General features: G+C 49.0%; 1 protein-coding gene across 1 annotated transcript in view; it reads right to left on the bottom strand.

Moving 5' to 3' along the window:
• The window catches only part of ABAT (4-aminobutyrate aminotransferase), an 88319-nt gene extending 72089 nt beyond the window's left edge, over window positions 1-16230 (bottom strand). The window contains exon 1 of the mRNA XM_082858082.1: window positions 16120-16230. The gene's annotated coding sequence lies outside the window, so the exon portion shown is untranslated. The remainder of the gene's footprint in view (window positions 1-16119) is intronic.
• Between the last annotated feature and the right edge of the window lie 2733 nt (window positions 16231-18963).

Raw genomic sequence — 18963 nt, forward strand, 5'->3', positions numbered from 1 at the left:
TGGAGTGGGTTCGACTCCACAGGCTGGGCGTCTTCTCATCTAGGATGCAGGAGAGGAGTTTCAAGCATCACGGTTAGACTGGATCAGCTCAGAGATTCCTCCTGGTCCCAGGTTCTGAGATTCTGTGCCCTGTTGGACTGTCCACTCCCCAGGGTCCACTGTCCAAGGAATGACGGGTGTCCTGGGGCAAACTGCTCTGGTTGGTTGTCACCAGTAACTACCCTGTGTCTCTCTGTCACCACGAGTGCTGTTTGTTTAGAGACAAAACACCACTCCATCACATGGAAGACGTCTTCCCATTTAGTGGATAAGAAAACCAAGGCAAAGAAATCTGAAGCACCCTTTTGTGGGTCAGGCTTTATCTCTCCTCTCTGATCACTGATGCATTTAAACATCTCGTGATGAGACGGCAGAGCCATTTTGCAGATGGGGAGACAGATTCACAGAAGGTAAAGTAAAACTCACCCCCCTTCTTGTATCGAATAAGTTGACAGTTGGGGTTTGAACCCATATCTGTCTGGCTGCCTGGCTTTTCTGCAGAATCACGAGCATGGTGCTATGGGGCGATTCTACAGGTGCGGAGAAATGCAATCTCTACCATCATTTGGCTCCTGCAGAAAATGAAAAGTACACCAAGTCACCGGCCTCTTATCGCAGCCACCATGAACCATCTGCCTCTCATTCTGGTCTTTTAACAGAAATCTCTGAGGAGTTCTCCTGTCTCTCATCCAATGCCGACTCAAGTGCAGAGATGTCTTGTAGACTCAGCAACTTTCCCCAATAACCATGTGGCGTCAACATGCCATTCTTCTTTCCAAAGGACATCCCCAAGCAAACCTGGGACTCTTCATTTCACAGATCTGAAGAGATGCAGAAAAAAGAGCTCACGGAGATATGGGCTCTGGTCAGACAAGGCTGGATGCCGGTGTTCCTGGTACCAGCTCGGCTCCCGGGCTCAGCAGCTCCCACAGAACACCGTCTACTGGGCCTTGTGTTCATGTGAGGAAATACGTGGGGAGCCGGAAGGAGGTTGGGGATGCACAGCGTGTGTGTGGGGAAGGGGGCATGGAGCTCTGGGGGACTCACCCCCGAAAGCCCCCAGTTGGAACTCTGTCAGGATGAGGTGGCCTCCCCGAGTTTCCTTTTCCTTCTCTGCCTGTGAGTGCCTGACCCGAGACCAGCTTTCTAAAGTTACTCCAGGGATGGCTCAGCCTTCAGGGTGTACCAGTCACGGCCAAGTCCACTATTCCACCGGAAGCTCTTCTTTTAGCAAAGTGGCAGTGGCAACTGGGCATCTCAAATTTAAAACTTTCAGAGCTGGATAAAGACCTCAGAGATCTTGTCCAACCCTCCCATTTAACAGAGCGAAAAAACAAGGCTCAGAGAAGACAAGCAATCTGTCTGATGCCTCATCAGATGTGATTATTAACCCCATTTTACAGAAGAGGCACAGAGGCTAACTAACTTGCCCAAGTGTTCCACTGTTCAGTTGGGCAACGTAGCAAAACCCCACACAAAAGGCGAGAGTTTGCACAGCTGCTCATCCCCCAGGATAAACACGCAGGATCTCACCCGGACACGTGCGGTGACCCCGGGCACATGTGTTTAGTAGCTTCGGCACGAATGCATTCATGTGCTGCGTTCCCACGAGAAGGAAAAGAATATAATACGGCAAGTGTCCTGAGTTTCAGGCCCCCATGGGGGGATTTTTCTCTTAACCCCCTATCAACACAGGGGTGAACTGGCAGTACTGGAAATGCCCTGGATCCAGAATGGTGGGTTTTAAAATTGTGGGAATTCCCTGGCGGTCCAGTGGTTAGGGCTTGGCGCTTCCACGGCAGGAGGAGGCCCGGGTTCAACCCCTGGTCGGGGAACTAAGATCCCACAAGCCGCACTGTACAGCCAAAAAGAAACAACAACCCATCTTGAGCTGAACATCACGAGTTCAGCTGCCGCCTCCTTCTTGGATGTTATCTAAAGCATTTTACTGACTCCAATGCAGAGCCTAGGCCATGCCATCCTAGCAGAAGAAACACCCAGAGACCCGGTAAGAACCAGTCCCGAGGCACAATGTGTCAGAGAGAGAGGCGTCCCCTTACAGAAACTTCCCAAGAAAACCTTCGAAAGGGGGTGGAAAAGGCGTGCTCTCAAGCAGGGTCTCCCAGCCTCAGCACTATTGACTTTTTGAGCCAGCCAATTTTTTGCTGTATGTGGGTTGGGGGCTGTCCTGTGCACTGCAGGATGTTAACAGCGTCCCTGGCCTCTGCCTACTAAATGCCAGTACTATCCCATCCACCAGCTGTGACAACCCAAAATGTTTTCAGACCTTGCCAAAGGTCCCCTGTGGGGCCACAACTGCCCCACTGGAAATGCCCTACTCTTAAACAGGCACATGAAAAGATGCTCAACATCGCTAATTAACAGAGAAATGCCAATCAAAACTATGTCTGCCCCAAGGGGATTCCTGACCACTGACAGACTAATGCAGCAGGTCAGGCGACTCAGTTCAAATCCCAACTCCCGCAGTCAGTTTCTGGGAGTTGTTGCAAGTTTTGTTAATAGCTCCTCATCTGTAAAATGGGTCTGAAATCCCGTCCCAGGGTTGTTATGGGGTCCCAAGAGAGGGTAATTGCAGCCCTCAGCACACTGCCGTGCAGAGAAGGTGCTCAGCAAACAGAAGTGTCAGCCAATACGGGGAGCGCGGCTTGCAAAGGGAGGGAATAAGGGAAATCCGTAGTCTGTTCCCACCCCCACCCCCCAGCATACCCCACTGTGGAGGGGAAAGCCAATCCTTGTTCCAAAACTATACCATCTCTCCAGGCTCTGAGACCTCTCTGAAGCTCCTGGCTGCTTCATTCTCTTGCCAGCAAATTCCTGCCTTGAAAACCCACAAGGAACACAATAGATGCCCAGATTCATGAAAACATCATCAATCTTGTCGGCCCTGTCTGGATTTCCCATCCTGAAACAGGGACGGACCCATTTGATGAGATTTTAAGTGCTGGTGTAGATATAGCTCTCTCCCCCTCCCCCAGTTCTGTAAAACCCCAGCAGACATATATCTTGACATATTAAAACCTTCTCAATTATTCTACTCAGTGCAGAAAGAACCAAAACCCCATGCTGGCTACCAAATTGAAAAAGCAGTGCCAAGGGCAGAATGAGGGGTCTTAGGCCTGGGTATTCATCGGTTCAGTTCAGGGCACAGATCTGGGGATATTTTAAAATCCAGACTCAGTGTTGGAACTCTGCAGGTGAAATTCCTGAAGAATCTCACCCACTATTTCGAAAAGGAAAAAAAAGTACCATTCAAGTTTAGAAAATAAAATTCATAGAGAGCTGAAAACTGTCATGTTTGCCCCTTGGAAGCTGTGTGGTCTTAGGCAAGTGACTTGAGCTCTCTGAGCTGCTGTTTTCTCATCTGTGGGGTGATGAGTAGAGATGATGATGAATGAAGAGGAATGGCTCAAGTCCATGGCGCAGGGCCTGGCATCCCACAAATGCCCAGCAGGCAGGATACACTCTCCAGGCTGGGGAGAGAAGGGTTCCAGACCTGATATGGAGCTGGGCAGATGCTGCTGCCGGCAGAACTCGGGCTGCCTGCAAGGTAAAACTGTCACTTCCAGGAAAACCCAGACGCTCAGTGCCAGGAACTGTGGGATGAGGCTATAGGACCCATGTGTTACTACAGAGGTTGTCACACAGATTCTCCTGCAAACAAGCAACTCTAGCTGCACTGAGAAGGTGCTTGAAACTGCCCTTAATCTGGAAGATTCCTGTTCTTTTCTTAGGGTAGTTGTTCTTGGTATAAAAACCAGCTCTTGAATGTGGTTCAAAAGCCTTGAGGTCTGGATCCTCTGACCTTTCCCACCTTCAGGTACGGCAACTTCCCCTTCTCTCTAGGTTCTGCCACTTGGATCTAGTGTCCATCCTGTGTAGGTTTCTGTGCCAGAGCAACTTTGCAGTTGCTGTTCCCACTGCCTCCAATGCTTTTCCCTTGTTTCTGATTTCTTAATTCCTACTAACCCTCAATTTTGATTCATGACACACCTCCTCTGGGAAGCCTTCCCTGATCTCTCTCCCACCAGATCAAACCTCCCCCAAGCCCCTGCCCACCCATGCACACTCAGCCCCACATACCTCCCTCTTTGTGGCACCCCATTTACAGGACACCTCTGTTGTATAATTATTTGGGTCATGTCTGGTCACTTATAAAACTGTAAACTTCTTTAAGCTGTGCCTATGCTTAGGATCATACATCCATAAATTATACCGTTATTGAATTGTTAGTAAAAGTGTTGATTGGTTCAGCCTCTTTAGAGGCAATCTGGAATGTTCCATCATATTCTAAGGCTACAGTGGTTAAGACAATGTGGCGTGGGGCAAAGAAACACACTTCACAAATGAAATAGAGAACAGAAAAACAGACTTACACTTATATGAATGCTTGATTTCCTATAAAGAGTCAGTGATATTGGGTCAATGGGATTATCCATATGGAAAGAAAAATTTATCATGATCCTGCCTCATTCGATACCTAAAAGTCAACCCCAGGCAGACTATAGAGATAAATATGAAACGCAAAATGTGAAAGCTACTAGAAAATTGAGGGGGCAATATGAATGACTTTAAATTTCTTAAATGGAACACAAAAAGCCTCAACCATGAAAAAAGATGAATATGAAATATGTAAAAATTAAAAATTCCAATAACCGAAAGTCACCATTGAAAACTAAAGTCACGCCACAAAGTAGAATAACATATAACTGGCAAAGGGATCACTACCCAGTATGATTAAACAACTCCTACAAAGCTATAAGAAAAAGAAAATAGACAAGAGGGCTTCCCTGGTGGCGCAGTGGTTGAGAGTCCGCCTGCCAATGCAGGGAACACGGGTTCGTGCCCCGGTCCGGGAAGATCCCACATGCCGCGGAGCGGCTGGGCCCGTGAGCCATGGCCGCTGAGCCTGCGCGTCCGGAGCCTGTGCTCCGCAACGGGAGAGGCCACAAAAGTGAGAGGCCTGCGTACCGCAAAAAAAAAAAAAAGAAAGAAAGAAAGAAAAATGGACAAGAGATCTTAACAGGCACTTCATGAAATAGAAACTTCAAATGGTCAACAGACATACAGAAAAGGTGATAGAATTCAGTTAGTAGAGAAATTTTTAAAACAACTACAGGGGCTTCCCTGGTGGCACAGTGGTTAGCAGGGGACACGGGTTCGAGTCCTGGTCCAGGAAGATCCCACATGTCGCGAAGCAACTAAGCCAATGCTCCACAACTACTGAGCCTGTGTTCTAGAGCCCGCGAGCCACAACTACTGAGCCCGCGTGCGTAGAGCCCGTGCTCTGCATGCAACAAGAGAAGCCACTGCAATGAGAAGCCTGCGCACTGCAACGAAGAGTAGCCCCCACTCGCCGCAACTAGAGAAAGCCCGTGCGCAGCAACGAAGACCCAATGAAGCCAAAAATAAAACAAACAAACAAAAAAACCCCCCACAACTACACACCCCCTGGAATGGCTAAAATATAATAGCAAGTAGAGGTGCTGGAGCTGGAAAGGGTATGGAGGAAGTGGAACCCTCATACACACTGCTGGTGGAGTCTAAAACACTTTGTTCTAGAATGTTCATGGCAACACAATTTATAGTAGTCTTGCTATGGACTGAATTATGTCTCACATGTCCAGTTTCTGGCCCTTCCTACCTCTGTGAACTTGGCCAAGAAACTTAAAACTCTCTGATTCTGTTTCCATGTCCACAGAAAGGTCAACCCCATCTGAATTATTGGGAGCATTAAATGTGATAATCCAAATAGAGCCCAGTGCCTGGCAGGTAGAAAGCATTCAACCACTCACCCTTATCATCCAATCTAATAACCACCCATACGCTGTTTCAAAGGGCAGTATTGTTGCCATTTTACAGATGAACAAACTGAGACCCAGAAGTCACAACCTCCAGGGCGCTCAGGGGGCCAGCAACACAGCTGCTTTCCAAATACAGGACTTCTTCCTTGACCCCATAGGAGGGTCTAAGAAACAGACCCCACCCCAAGCCCACAGCAGGACATTGAGGGGTTGCACAGGGTCGAATCTATCAATTACGCAAATGATCCGAGTTGCTGGTGGGCGGCTGCTGCTGGAAGTGCTTTGGGCTTTCTCCACCCACCACCAGTTTTATTCAGCATTTTTGACTTTCGAACCATGCTTTCTCATTTGCTGTGGCAGCTGGTCCTCCCAAACTCTGCTGTGATCATCAAGGGATAAGACATTATTATTCCTATTGATGGATGAGTAAACTGAGGCCAGCAAGAGCAGTGGGCATACCCAGAGGCATCCGTGTGGCTTAGTGTTAGACAGCAGGGGTCGGGGTCTGTAAGCCTGGGTTTCTCTCTAGACTTGCTGCTTTTACTATGAGAGCCCGGGAGTCAGTCATCCATTCTGAGCCTCCATTTCCTACCTCTGTAACCTGACCAGTCTTTCCTCCTTAGGTTGTTGTGAGCAATGGGACGAACAAAATACACATAAAACCCTCAGAATAGCCCTAGCACCCACCAAATTCTCAGCAAATATGAGTTGCCACTGTTTATGGGACATTGCGTTCGGATGGGCAGAGCCTGAGTTGAAACTCCGTCCAGGGTCCTCTGAATGTTTCCTCTTGTCCCTCTAGCTTATCATTACCCTGGCAGCCCAACTCTGGATCGCTCCTGGACGCTGTCCCCAGGTCAGAACGTCCATGCTCTTCTGTGTGTGGCTCTTCTTTGAGTCTTGCTTTCAGCCCCTGGGAGGACTGTGCACTTAGGGCTGGGGCAGGATGCCAAGCATGCAAATTCGCATGCAGGCAGTAATCTGCACAAATGCTCCTTGGTGTGCTCATTTCCAGCCTGTCCCCAGAATGGCACTTGCAAAGCCAGCAGAGAGCTATTTACAGCTCTGGGCAAAGAGGGGAGGCAGACTCTGATCTTACGCAGGAAAGCCCTGCTGAGGTGACGGCTTGCTCTTTTGGCTGCTTTAAGAGGCTGTTTGGCCAATCTTGCCCTGAAGGAGCTTCGAGGTCCTGAAAGCTTTTGCTAGAAGGCCAGTGATCCGCCCCAGGGATTGTCTGATTCCCTCAGGGAACCCACACTCAAAGGGAGGGGAGCAGTGTCCCTGGACTCCCACCAACAGCTGCCAATGGCCTCTAAACATCTCGAGGAAGGGATGCAGGAGGCCTGTCAAAACCATGGACAGCTCTAGCCTCTCCAACGCTGCTCTAGATGAGGGGTTGACAAACTGTGGTGGGGGGGCATCTGGCCCCCCAGCCTGTTTTTGTAGATAAAGTTTTATTAGCACACAGATTCGTCCATTCACTTACATTTCACGGTACAGTTTGAGCAGTTGCGATCGTAACTGTGTGGCCCACAAAGCCTCAAATATTTACTACCTGCACTTTAAAGAAAATATTTGCCGAGCCCTACTCTGCGTGAAGCCCCCCCCACCTCATCTTTTAACAGGCTTCTCTGTCTGCTCCTTCTACAACCAGTCCACTCTCCACGAATCTTCCAGAAGGATATTGCTCAAGTGCTAATCAAATCAGGTCACCTCCTTGTTTAAAACCCTTCCAGGTTCCCCAGGGGTCTCTAGGTCAAGTCTGAACTCATTACCTAGGGTCACCAGGCTGTCCATGATCTGGCCCCCCTGCAGCTTCCCTCTCCTTGCCCATCCACCCTGGGCGGGCTCCGCCATAGGCCTCCCCCATCCTCTGAACATTGGTTTTATAGAAAAAAAAATTGCATCTCCATGGAAAACTATGCATCGTTTGCATACAACACAAACTTTTAAGATATCTGGTTCTAGCCCTGTTCATTATCTTCGAGCTATTTTTTTCAACTCTTTGTAAGTTGTAGGAATCTGATAGAGAAGCCAATTCCGTCTTGTCCAACCATTTTATTTTGTCTCCATTTGTAATGCATTTAAGCATTCCTTGACTCGGTAGACAATTGTGCTTTATTTGACTTTTCCTTTGAACCAGTTCCAACATCTGCTTGGTTCTCTCATTGAATGAGCTTACTAAAATCACTGACAAGTGTTTGTTTTTGCATCTGTATTTGGAACCATGATTTTATTCCCCCCTCCCCGCCCCCGGCACCTTTTCCCTGAAGATTTTCTTTTGACAGTTTTCCATGAAGTCTCTGAGCCCCTGTTCATGTTCTATCTGTTGAGAATATCTTTCCTGGCTTTTCTGACTTTTCCTCCTGAAATTTCCTTCCCAGCATCCCCAGGGACAGGGAACCTCTTCCTTCTCTGAGCTCTGACCACTAACCGCTCCCACACACACACCTGGCACTCATCTCTCTGAATCGTTGTTTATAGGCCTGTCCCCTGACAGCTAGCCTAGAAGATCCTCTGGTGTAGTAGCTGGGTGTTCATCTCTCCCTCACCATGCACACACATGCACACGCACACACACGCACGCGCACACACACACACCACTAGTTCTGTCAGGAAACACGGAAGTTGTGCAATAAATGGGCACGCTCACAGGAATGAATGAATGCAGATGGCTAGACTGCCCACCTAGACAGAAGCCACTAAGAGGGAGACCTTGTATTCCTTGTTAATACCACACACGTGATGCCGATGTCTGGCATCTACGAAGTACTCAATAAATATTTGTTGAATAAATGGCAAGATAGCACTTCAGCCCCTGTTTTTGGCCTACTTTTGAATCATCTCCCAGCTCTCCACGTTTGAAAAGCAAACCTAGTAGCCTCAGAATGCTACCCTCCCACCCCATATTTTCATGTGTCACCACCATGGTGCTTCAACTGCTCTCCGCTAAGGAATGGATGGCCGTCTCTCTGTTCTGCCTCACGGTCTTCATTTGATCTTGAGCGAGACGCTGCCCCTCCGGTTTTCCAGGGGGTAAAGCAAGGTCAGTTTAGCCATTCCAAGAGACAAAATACATCAGGCAAAGAGATGAATGGCCAGTAACGCGCTAATGATGTTCCAGCCCAGACACCATGTACAGTGTAACAGATGCTGTCAATATAACACATCAGCGAAGTTGCAAGGGATTAGCTCTGAGTTGTGAGGGTTGTAGAGACGGCCTAGGACAGGCTTCCCAAACTACGTGAATGTGCACATGAACCCCCCATCCCACCAGGATGGTGTTAAAATGCAGACTGCATTTTGTAGGCCTGAGGGGGTCCCAAGAGCCTGAATTTCTAACCAGTTCCCCAGTGATGTCATGCTGCTGGGCACTGGACCACACTTGCGTAGCAGGGTTCTAGGGGTGCTAGGACATGGTGGGTTCCAGCTTTGAAGGAATTCTCAATGCAGTGGCTGAGCGACAGATGTCCAGCATGTTGCTGACCGTCCAAAGCAGTAAATGTTAGCACCCAAGTGGGAGATGCTGGCAGTTAAGGCTGTGAGACCTCTGAGGATGGACAGGCTGGCGGAGGTGGGAGGAGTCTGGTGCAGGCTTCCCAAGGGACATGGAAACTGGGTTGGGAGCATTCTGGGGGGCAGCGATTCAACGTAATTCTGGTGGTGGGACCGCAATTCTGGTGGTGGGGCCCATCAATCTTTGTTTTAACACACCCTCCAGGGGATTCTGATGCTCAAGTGTGAGAACCATTGCGCTAGGCAGAAAGGGGTAGAATATTCCAGTCGGAAGAAGAGTGTTTTGTTTCACATATTAGAGTTTCAGGCACATGTCCAAACCCTGTAAATTGCATTCATTATTTCATCCATCCATCCATCCATCCATCCCCCCATCCAACATCCAACAAATAAGTCCTGAATGCCCACTATGTACCCTGTTAGGCACAAGACATATGACTGAAGTTGTAGATACACACAACTGTCTAAGCCTCTAAACCAATGATTCTCAGCCAGGGGACAAGTGGCCCCCCAGGGGACATTTGGCAATGTCTGGAGACATTTTTGGTTGTGACAGCTTGGGGGGAAGTATGCGACTGTCACCAAGTGGAGTAAAACCCAGAAATACTGCTAAACATCCTATAGTGCAGGGACAGCACCCCCAAACGCACCCCAGCAATGGCACTAGTGCTGTCAAGAAACTTTGCTCTAAACTGGGAGCCCCTTGTGACCTAAACGGGAAGGAAATCCCAAAAAGAGGGGATATATGTATATGTATAGCGGATTCACTTTGCTGTACAGTAGAAACTAACACAAAGTAACTATACTCCAACAAAAATTAATAAAAATAAATAAATAAACTGGGAGCCCCTTGTGGGCAGGAACTATAGTGTAGTCACCTTGACATCCCGAGGTCACAAGACAGTGCGTGACCCCCAGGAGCTGAGCAAATGTTTAAATGCAAGAAGAAATGGCAACACAAAGATATACGTAGGTATATAAAGAAGTCTTACAACAGCAACAAGAAGACAAACGACCCAATTCAAAAATGGGCAAAGGACTTGAATGAACCTTTCTCCAAAGAAGACATACACATGGCCAACCAGCACATGAAAAGATGCTTAGCGTCACTAATCATCAGAGAAACGCAAATCAAAACCACAATGAGACACCCCTTCACATCCACTAGGATGACAATAATACATTGTAATAACAGTCATCAGAAAATAACGTGTTGATAAAAATGTGGAAAAATTGGAACCCTCACACATTGCTGGTGGGAATGTAAAATGGTGTAGTCTGGCATTTCCTCAAAAGGTTAAGCAAAAAATTACTATGACCCAGCAGTTCCACTTCCCAAAGAACTGAAAACAGATCTGTGAACCGAAAGCTGTACATACATGCCCAGAGCTGCAGCATTTACAACTGTCAAAAGTTGGAAACCCAAATGTCCATCAACTGACAGATGGATAAACAAACTGTGGTATATCCATGCAACAGAATATTATTTAGCCATAAAAAGGAACGAAGTACTGATACGTGCTACAACGTGGAGAAGCCAGACCCAACAGGCCACATATTGGATGATGCCATTTATATGAAATATTCAGAATAGACAAATCTATTGAATCAAAAAAGAGATTAGTGGTTGCCAGGGGCTGGGGGAAGGGAGTGACAAGGGTTCCTTTCGAGGTGATAAAGGAGTTCTGGAACTAGAGAGTGGTGAGAGATGCACAACACTGTGAATGTACTTAATGTCACTGAAGTGTACACTTTAAAATGATTAAAGTGGCAAATTTTATGCTATATGTATTGCACAATAAATGCTCGTCCAGTCTCTACTGTGTGCCAGGAAAGGTGCTCTGTACTTGGGACAGAAGGGAATGAGACCTGACTGTATGATCTCTACTCCCCAGGGATACAGAAGGGGAGAAAAGACAGCAAACAGTCATGGACCCAAGGAGGCCTCAGATTTAAGTGCTGGGAGTTCCGAGGAAAAATCGATCTCCAGGCTGGGGCCAGGGAGGGTCAGGGAGAGAGCTTTTGAAGAAGGAGGGCAATTTGCCCTTGGGGAGTCGAGCCCACTATGGAAAGAATGTATGACTAGAGGCCATATCACGCTATGCCATTCCGGGGATGGGTAAGACAATTTAATGCCTGAGATGCCTGGGCTAGTCAGACACAAGGGAGAGGGAGGAGTGCAGACACCTTTAGAAACCCCTCCCGGACTTTCTGCAGGGATGCAGTGGAGGGAGGGGGGTTGGTGATTCAGCCTGGGCGTTCTTGAAGCCCTCAGGCTCCCACGAGGCTTTTTTCCCCTGCATCCTGGCAAGGGGGGCTGGCAAGCAGACAGAGATGGAGAGAGCCAGCACTCACATTACTTAAGGGGGACCACGTACCAGGTGTTTGAACAGGGTTTCAGCTAATCCTCAGAGTAACCCAGAGGTAGGTTCTACCATTGCCTCCCTCCCTCCCTCTTCCTTCCTTCCTTCCTTCCTTCCTTCCTTCTTCCTTCCTTCCTTCCTTCCTTCCTTCCTTCCTTCCTTCCTCCCTCTCTCCGGTCAGTGTGACCTCAAGACCCATTGGGATGCTGGTAGAAAGAATCCGCTGTGGCCAGGGCAGAGGCTCGGCCTGTGGACATGAGGCCTCAGATTCCTGTCTCCTGGCCCCAGAACTCTTAGGAAGCTCAAAGGCCTGAGTTTCAGCCACTGGCAGCTTCTGGCCTGACCACTTCCCAGGAGAGAGGGACCAGGGTATGCAGGAATGTCCAGTCCTCAGACCCCGCCCGCCACACTGACCTGGGGGCCAGGCAGCTGAAAGAGCCCCAGCCTGGGCTGTAGAACTCGGGCTACAGTCCCCCTGCCATCCTTCCTGGCTGAGGGACCCTGAGCAAGCCTCAACCTCCGGGGACTGTGCTTGGCTCATCTGTAATGCACAGGAAGCTGGCTAGAGGATTCCCTTCCTTCTCCTCCCCCCTGGATAGACTCATTTACATATATATGTATAGGTATATACACAGACACACAGGCCCATTTCATGCTCCTTGCTTCCCTGTATGTATTTACATATACTTACTAAAATACTGTATATACTGATGCTGTAACTTTAGTGTTTTCACTAAATCATGTCTTTCCAGGTCAGGAATGTAGCTCTCCCCCATTCTTCTAAAAAGACGGCTTATATTCCCATGTAATGGAACCCCTTCCCATCTTGGATTGCCAAGCCCTGAGGCGAACATTCCTGCATTCTACTGTGTGCTTGTGTGAGCATTTCTACAGGAGATTCTTAGAAGTGGGATGGCCGGGCCCAAGGGCACGCAGTTTAAATTCTGAAAGAGACTGCCGAAGGATCTGAGAAGGCCCCAGAACTAAGTGATTTCTAAAACTGTTTCTTGCATGGATGTTTCTTCGACTTCTAGCAGGGAAGGGGGTAATGCCTTTAGAAGAGTCCTTTCACTTCTGTGGGCCTCCGTTTGCTCACCTGTAAAATGGGAAACCTACAGTAATATACATGGAGGTGCTCCAGACTTTCCTGCTGAAACGTGAGGGGTTAATACTGCCCTCAATATCGGGAGGCTCAGCAGGTGAACACACCGCTTCCATGACGCACAAACCAGAACGAGGAACCTGAACAAGAAGGATGCTCTCTTATGTCAATCATCCACTATGAGTGGGGCACCTGTATTAGATCAGCAGTTCTCAAGGGGGGAGAATTTTGCCGCCCCCCTCCAGAGGACATCTGACAATGCTTGGAGATGATTTTAGTTGTCATAAATGGAAATGGTTGCAAGTGGCTTTACTGGGTAGAGGGTAGGGATGCTGCTAGACATCCTACAGTGCACAAGACAGCCCCCTGCCCCCCGCAACAAAGAATGATCCGGCCCCAAACGGCAACACTGCTGAGGATAAGAAACCCTGCTCTAGACCTCTCTCTTACCTGATGCCTACCCCCCAACAAACCCAATTCAAAGATAAGGAAACTGAGGCTCAGAGAGGTGGATGACCTGCCCAAGGTCCCCCGTCAGCAGTAATGGGAGTAGACTCCCGGCTCCATCTGACTTTAGGGTCTGCGGTGCATTCCAAATACTGTACGGTCTCTCTGGGAAGACATCACCCTTGTCTCCAAACAGGGGCTGACTGTTCGCTGCCTTTACCCCTGACAGATTATCTACACAGTGAGTCATAAGTTTTACCTAAAAGCACAACCTCCCTACCCAGGTTTAGAGGTTTTATGACTTGTAATCATAATCACTGCTTCTGCCCACTTGCCCTGTGCCATGCACTTTACAAAGATTAGCTCATTTTACCCTGATAAGGACATTGAGGGAACTGAGTCACAGAGAATTTAATAATTCCTCCAAGAAACATACTAAGTAGCAGATTTGGGCTCTAGACCCTGATAAGAGGGGTTCAGAGACCCATCTCTCAACCCCCATGCGCTACAGTTCTCCCTCATACTCTGAACTTTCACCTCGGCACCTTGGACTTGGATCCCTGCTCTAAACTGGAACACAATAGCCAACCCCTTCGCTGGAGGCAGGGGGAGTTTCTGCCTCAAGACCCTCCCATTTGTAGGGACCTGGTTGCTGTTGACCCAGTGGGCTGGTGGGCATCCAAGGCCTCAGGAAAAGGAGCGGGCTCTAAGCTGGGGTGCGACATTGCGGCAGGGAACTCGGGGCCGGAGGGAAAAGGCAGGGATCGAGGCGGGGGGCCCTGGAGGGAGGGGCCGTGACTTCCAGGTCTCGGGGGGAGCTCTGCCCAAAGTGCCTGGAGCAAGCCTCACCTGCAGCAGATATTCCTGCAGCAGCGTCGGCTCCAGACTGTTGCAACTGATCTCATCTGCTATCCCGAGTGCATTTGTATTCTGGCAAGCCTAGATTGGGCAGCGGGCTCAATACAAAGATCCCAAGGGCTGGGTGGTGAAGTGCAAAGCCCTGGGAATGGATCTACAAGGTGGCTTGTTGGGGGACGGCGCTGGGTTCCAGCTCTGTCTGCTCCTAGCTGCGTGACATTGGCAGAGCCTCTGTACCACCTCTGGTAAGTGGGGACCACAGTGCCCAGAAGTCCCGGTTCTAAATATGAGGGCAAGAGGTAGTGTCCAGGACCCCGCTAGCCCAGGAGTCCCGGAGAGGCTGTGACCAGCTTCACTACCCACTGGCTAGGTGACCTTAAGCAAGTCTCTTCCCCTCCTCGTGCCTCTCTTTGCTCAACTGTCAAATGAAGGAGCAAGATCTTTGATCTGGAGTCCCTGGGAGGTCTAAGGACTCCCGACTGGGCCATTTTTCTCTCTCCAGGGCTGACCTCTTTGGGCGTCCAGGACACACGCTTCTCCTCCTCCACCTCTAGGGTGAACTCCAAAGAGCAAAGCAAAGCTCCTTGCCTTTCTCTCCCCTGCCTCCCGCCCCCATCCTGGCCTGCCAGATTACAGCGGTGCCCAGCCCCGCTCAGGTCACCAACATCCTGCCCCTTAGTCCAGCTTCACTGAAGCCAGCCCAACGGATGGTTCCTGCAGCATCTCCCCTGGCCAAGGGCCTAGGGAATTCCACCAGGCAATGCCCACAGGAGCTGGGGGAGGGGCAGCCCCAGGGAGCAAATTGGGGCCCTTCTGTATGCACTGACACCCTCTTCTCTAGAAGAGGGGTTGGCCTGCCTCAGGGGAGGATATTCTGAACACAGTCCTTTGTGTGTGTGTGTGTGTGTGTGTGTGTGTGTGTGTGTGTGTGTGTGTGTGTGTGTTGGCGGGGGGTGGTCCCTGCTGGTCCTGCTGCCTCAGAGCCCATCTCTGTTGGCAGTTTGGAGGCTCCTGGAATGATCTCTAGGCTCAGGATCCCAGCTTTAAGAGTTTCAGTCTTACTAAACCTCATCCTCTGGCCTTACCTCTGGCCAGGGTGGGTGAGGAAAGGTGAGATGGAATTAGGTGGGAAGGATGGGACTGGTGGATGGGGGCGGGGGGGTGTTAGTTGGATGGGGTTTGTGTAAAAGGGTTACAGAGGGGTGGATTGAGGTGGGTGACTGTTCCAGACTGGTGACCAGACCCTGGCCCTGTTTCTGAGTATGAAAACCCCTTCTGTTACATCTTGACTGGAGAAAGAGGGGAAATCCCCCAAATGCCTTCAGTGTGGAGGTGTCTGAGACAACCAACCGTCGTCTCTCTCTTACGGATGGGGGGGTGGGAGGAGGTAGGTAATCATCCACCTCTGAAGGCAAATCGCAGAGTCCAGTTTCTGAGTTGGGGGGCCCAGGGAGGTCTGTATCGCGTTTGAGGGTGACATGCAGAATCTCTGGAGAGGGATATCCTTCTCTTAGGGAGGGGCTTATTTCCCCTCCTGGAGGAAACACACTGTTATCTATGAGCTGAGAAGGCTGGGTGGGGAGAAGAATCCAAACTTAGTTTTTTAGGGAAGGGGAAGGGGCATGGGTCTCCAAAGAGATCAAGGGGCCCTAGATACCTGGGGAGGCTGGAACCCACTTTGAGGGGGCACGTTCCATTCCAAGGGGTAAAGTAGGAAGAGGAATCCTATCTCTAGAGCCGGGGGCCAGGAAGGAAAGGCCCATTTCTGAAGGGAAAAGTAAACTATTTTGCTCTCTGGGAGGTGAGAGACCCTCTCTTTTCGGGGGGGGGGGAAGACCCGCGTCTCGGGAAGATGAGGGCTCCGTCTCTGTGAGAAGATGCCCCGTTTTTGCTCCCTGGGGCAGGGCCGAAGGATTCCGTCTCAGCTCCCGCGGAAGGGCTCGTCTCACGCGACCCGGCGCCAGGTCCTTACCTCCAGGCCCCTGCTTCAACGTTCGGACTCCGACCTGCCAGGCACCGACTTGAGGGATCCGCGCCCTGAGCTCCGGTTCCTCCCGGTCTCTGCCCAGCTTCCCCCAGCGACTCGCCGGGCTCCGTGGCTCCGCCGAGAGGCTCTGGCCAATCAGCGCTGCCGGTTCCGGCCCTCGCTCGCACCGCCGCCAATCAGCGCGTCCGCCACGGGCCACCGCCCCCGGGAGGGAGGGGGAAGGAGGGACGGGGGCACAGTCCGGCCTCCGGGGGCGGAAGAACTGGGGGCCTGGAGGAGGGACTGCGAGGGCCGGGAGCGAGGGTCCGGACTGTGGCGGCTGCCGCGAGGAGCCCCCACCAAGCCTATCTGATGGAGGGGTGGGGAGCCCGTCTCTAAAAGCGGGGTGGCTCTATAGTTTGATTTCACCTAGACTTTAATCACCCCCTGACCATTTTCTGGACCCTCGCGGCTGCGGGCTAGTGTAGCTGCCCCATCTGCACCCTGCGGCCCGGATTCCGGGCTCTGGAAACCTAGATTCGGAGTCAGACAAGGTTCCGTATGAAAGGGAGGGGAAAGAGCATCGGGCCCTCCCCTGCCTACACGTACCCCCCCACCCCACCCCGCCTCACGTGCTCCCCCCCACCCTTGCAGGTGCTCAGGGCCCTCTCATTCTCTGCCCTAAGAGCTGCCATTCACTTAACACCTCCTAGCCCATCGACTCCGGAAGACGAATAGCTAGTGCATCCTGGGGTCAATGCAAAGATCACTGGACTAGGAGTCCATGGTTCATTCTGCACGATCTAGGGCAGGTCACTCCGCCCCTCTGATACTCAATTTCCTCAATAGTAAGTGGAGACAGCTGTGATAGTACCTCCTTCATGGGCATGAGGGAGGTGGTAGATGTGATAAAGGTGCTTTTATAAAAATTAAAATGCTGTATGAAAACTAGTTAATACTAAAGTGTGAATGACTGATAGCCCGGTAGCTTTCTAAAGGTATTTAGAAAGAGGGTGCGTTCATTCAATGGTAAAATCAAAACACAAGAAACTACCCATCAGAACAACATGAGATGACCAAGTGCTCATAATGAATGGATGAATGGGGATTCCAGAACTTAAAAGGCCAAGGAAGAATACAGCTTGGGTTTTCCCACTCAGCATGATCAGGTAACTATTTCCTTAGTCTGCTGGAATCTTGCAAAACCCTGAGGTCCTTCCTTCCTGCCTTCCATGAATCCAGGCTGCCCTATCTCTGATTAGGTGAGCAGGACTATAGTCCTAGGAATTAAGATAAATATAAAGCAAACAAATACATTTTAAAACCGCCAAACAGGGACTTCCCTGGTGGTGCAGTGGATAAGACTCCACGCTCCTAATGCGAGGGGCCTGGGTTCGATACCTAGTCAGGGAACTAGATTCCACATGCATACTTCAACTAAGGAGCCCACCTGCCACAACTAAGACCTCATGCAACCAAATAAATAAATATTAAAAAAAAAACAACTCAAACAAACCACCTGACCCCTAGTGTGGTCTGTGACTGTAGGCACCAAAAGAAATAATAAGAGTAATACGAAGGAATAGACAAAGTATAATTGATCTACAGTTCTACTAAAACTGAGCTTTGCCAGTCTCTTTGGTATGTTAATCCTCTCACCTTGCAGAACTTTATGAGGCCTGGGGTATAAATCGAGCAATTTTTCCTTAAAACCTAAGCCACACAGGTAATCCCTTTTATTGCCCAAGACACACTCAAAGAAATAAAATGATCAGTAAATATGGGAGGAAATAAAGTTTGTCAGAGAAAGGCAAATTAAAGAGATGGAAAATTTCATCTACAAAAATGGCCTCGTTTTTATTATAATTACCATTATTTGTGGAGGTTTCAAGGTAGTGGACAATTTCATAAATTGCTGTTGGGAGTATCAATGTTCAAAGCCTTTCTGGAAAGAAACTGAGTACTCCTATTTAAAAAAATCTTAAAAATGAGCTTACCCTTTGAACTAGCAGTTAAACCTCTATGAATTTATCCTAAAACAATGAATGATGCATAAGTTTAGTGATAAAGTGATTTACTGTCACTTTGTTTCTTGTAGCAAAAAACTGGAAACAACTTAAATGTACAACAGGGACTCGGAAGGGACATCTGTTACATGATACTGAATGCCTCCAATAAAGCATAGGTGTTGAATATTGAATGGTATGGAATTGAATAAAACATAGTATTGGATGTTGAATGGTTGATTCAAAGTATTAAGTGAGTAAAAGATATTCACCTAAAAAGTTTATTTGGTATTGTTCTATTTTTGGTAAATTTATATAAATAGATACAGATAAATCAGTGCTATCCAATAGAACTTTCTGTGATGGTGGAAATGTTCTTATCTGTGCTGTTCAATATGGTAGCCACCAGCCATAGGTAGGTACGGAACACTTGACGTGTCACTAGTTGAATGAGAAACTGAATTTTAAAATATTATCTAATTTTATTATTTATTAATTTAGGCTGTGCCGCACGACTTGTGGGATCTTAGTTTCCCCAACCAGGGATCAAACCTGGGCCCTCGGCAGTGAAAGCATGCATCCTAACCACTGGACCGCCCGGGAATTCCCTAATTTTAGTTTTAAGTTAAATAGTCACACATGGCTAGTGGCTATCACACTGGACAGCACCAAAAGATGATAGATGATAGACAGATAGGCTGAAAACATAAATGCCCAGAAGTAGTTCCCTCTTTATGTTGAAATTGTGGATGATTATAATTTTACTTTATCTGCATGTCACTAATTTCTAATTATTCTATAATGAATATATATTGCTTCTGTGCTAAGAAAAAAGTATTTAAAA

Source organism: Leucopleurus acutus (assembly GCF_964270905.1).
Source record: "Leucopleurus acutus genome assembly, chromosome: 16".
NCBI classification, from domain to species: Eukaryota; Metazoa; Chordata; class Mammalia; order Artiodactyla; family Delphinidae; genus Leucopleurus; species Leucopleurus acutus.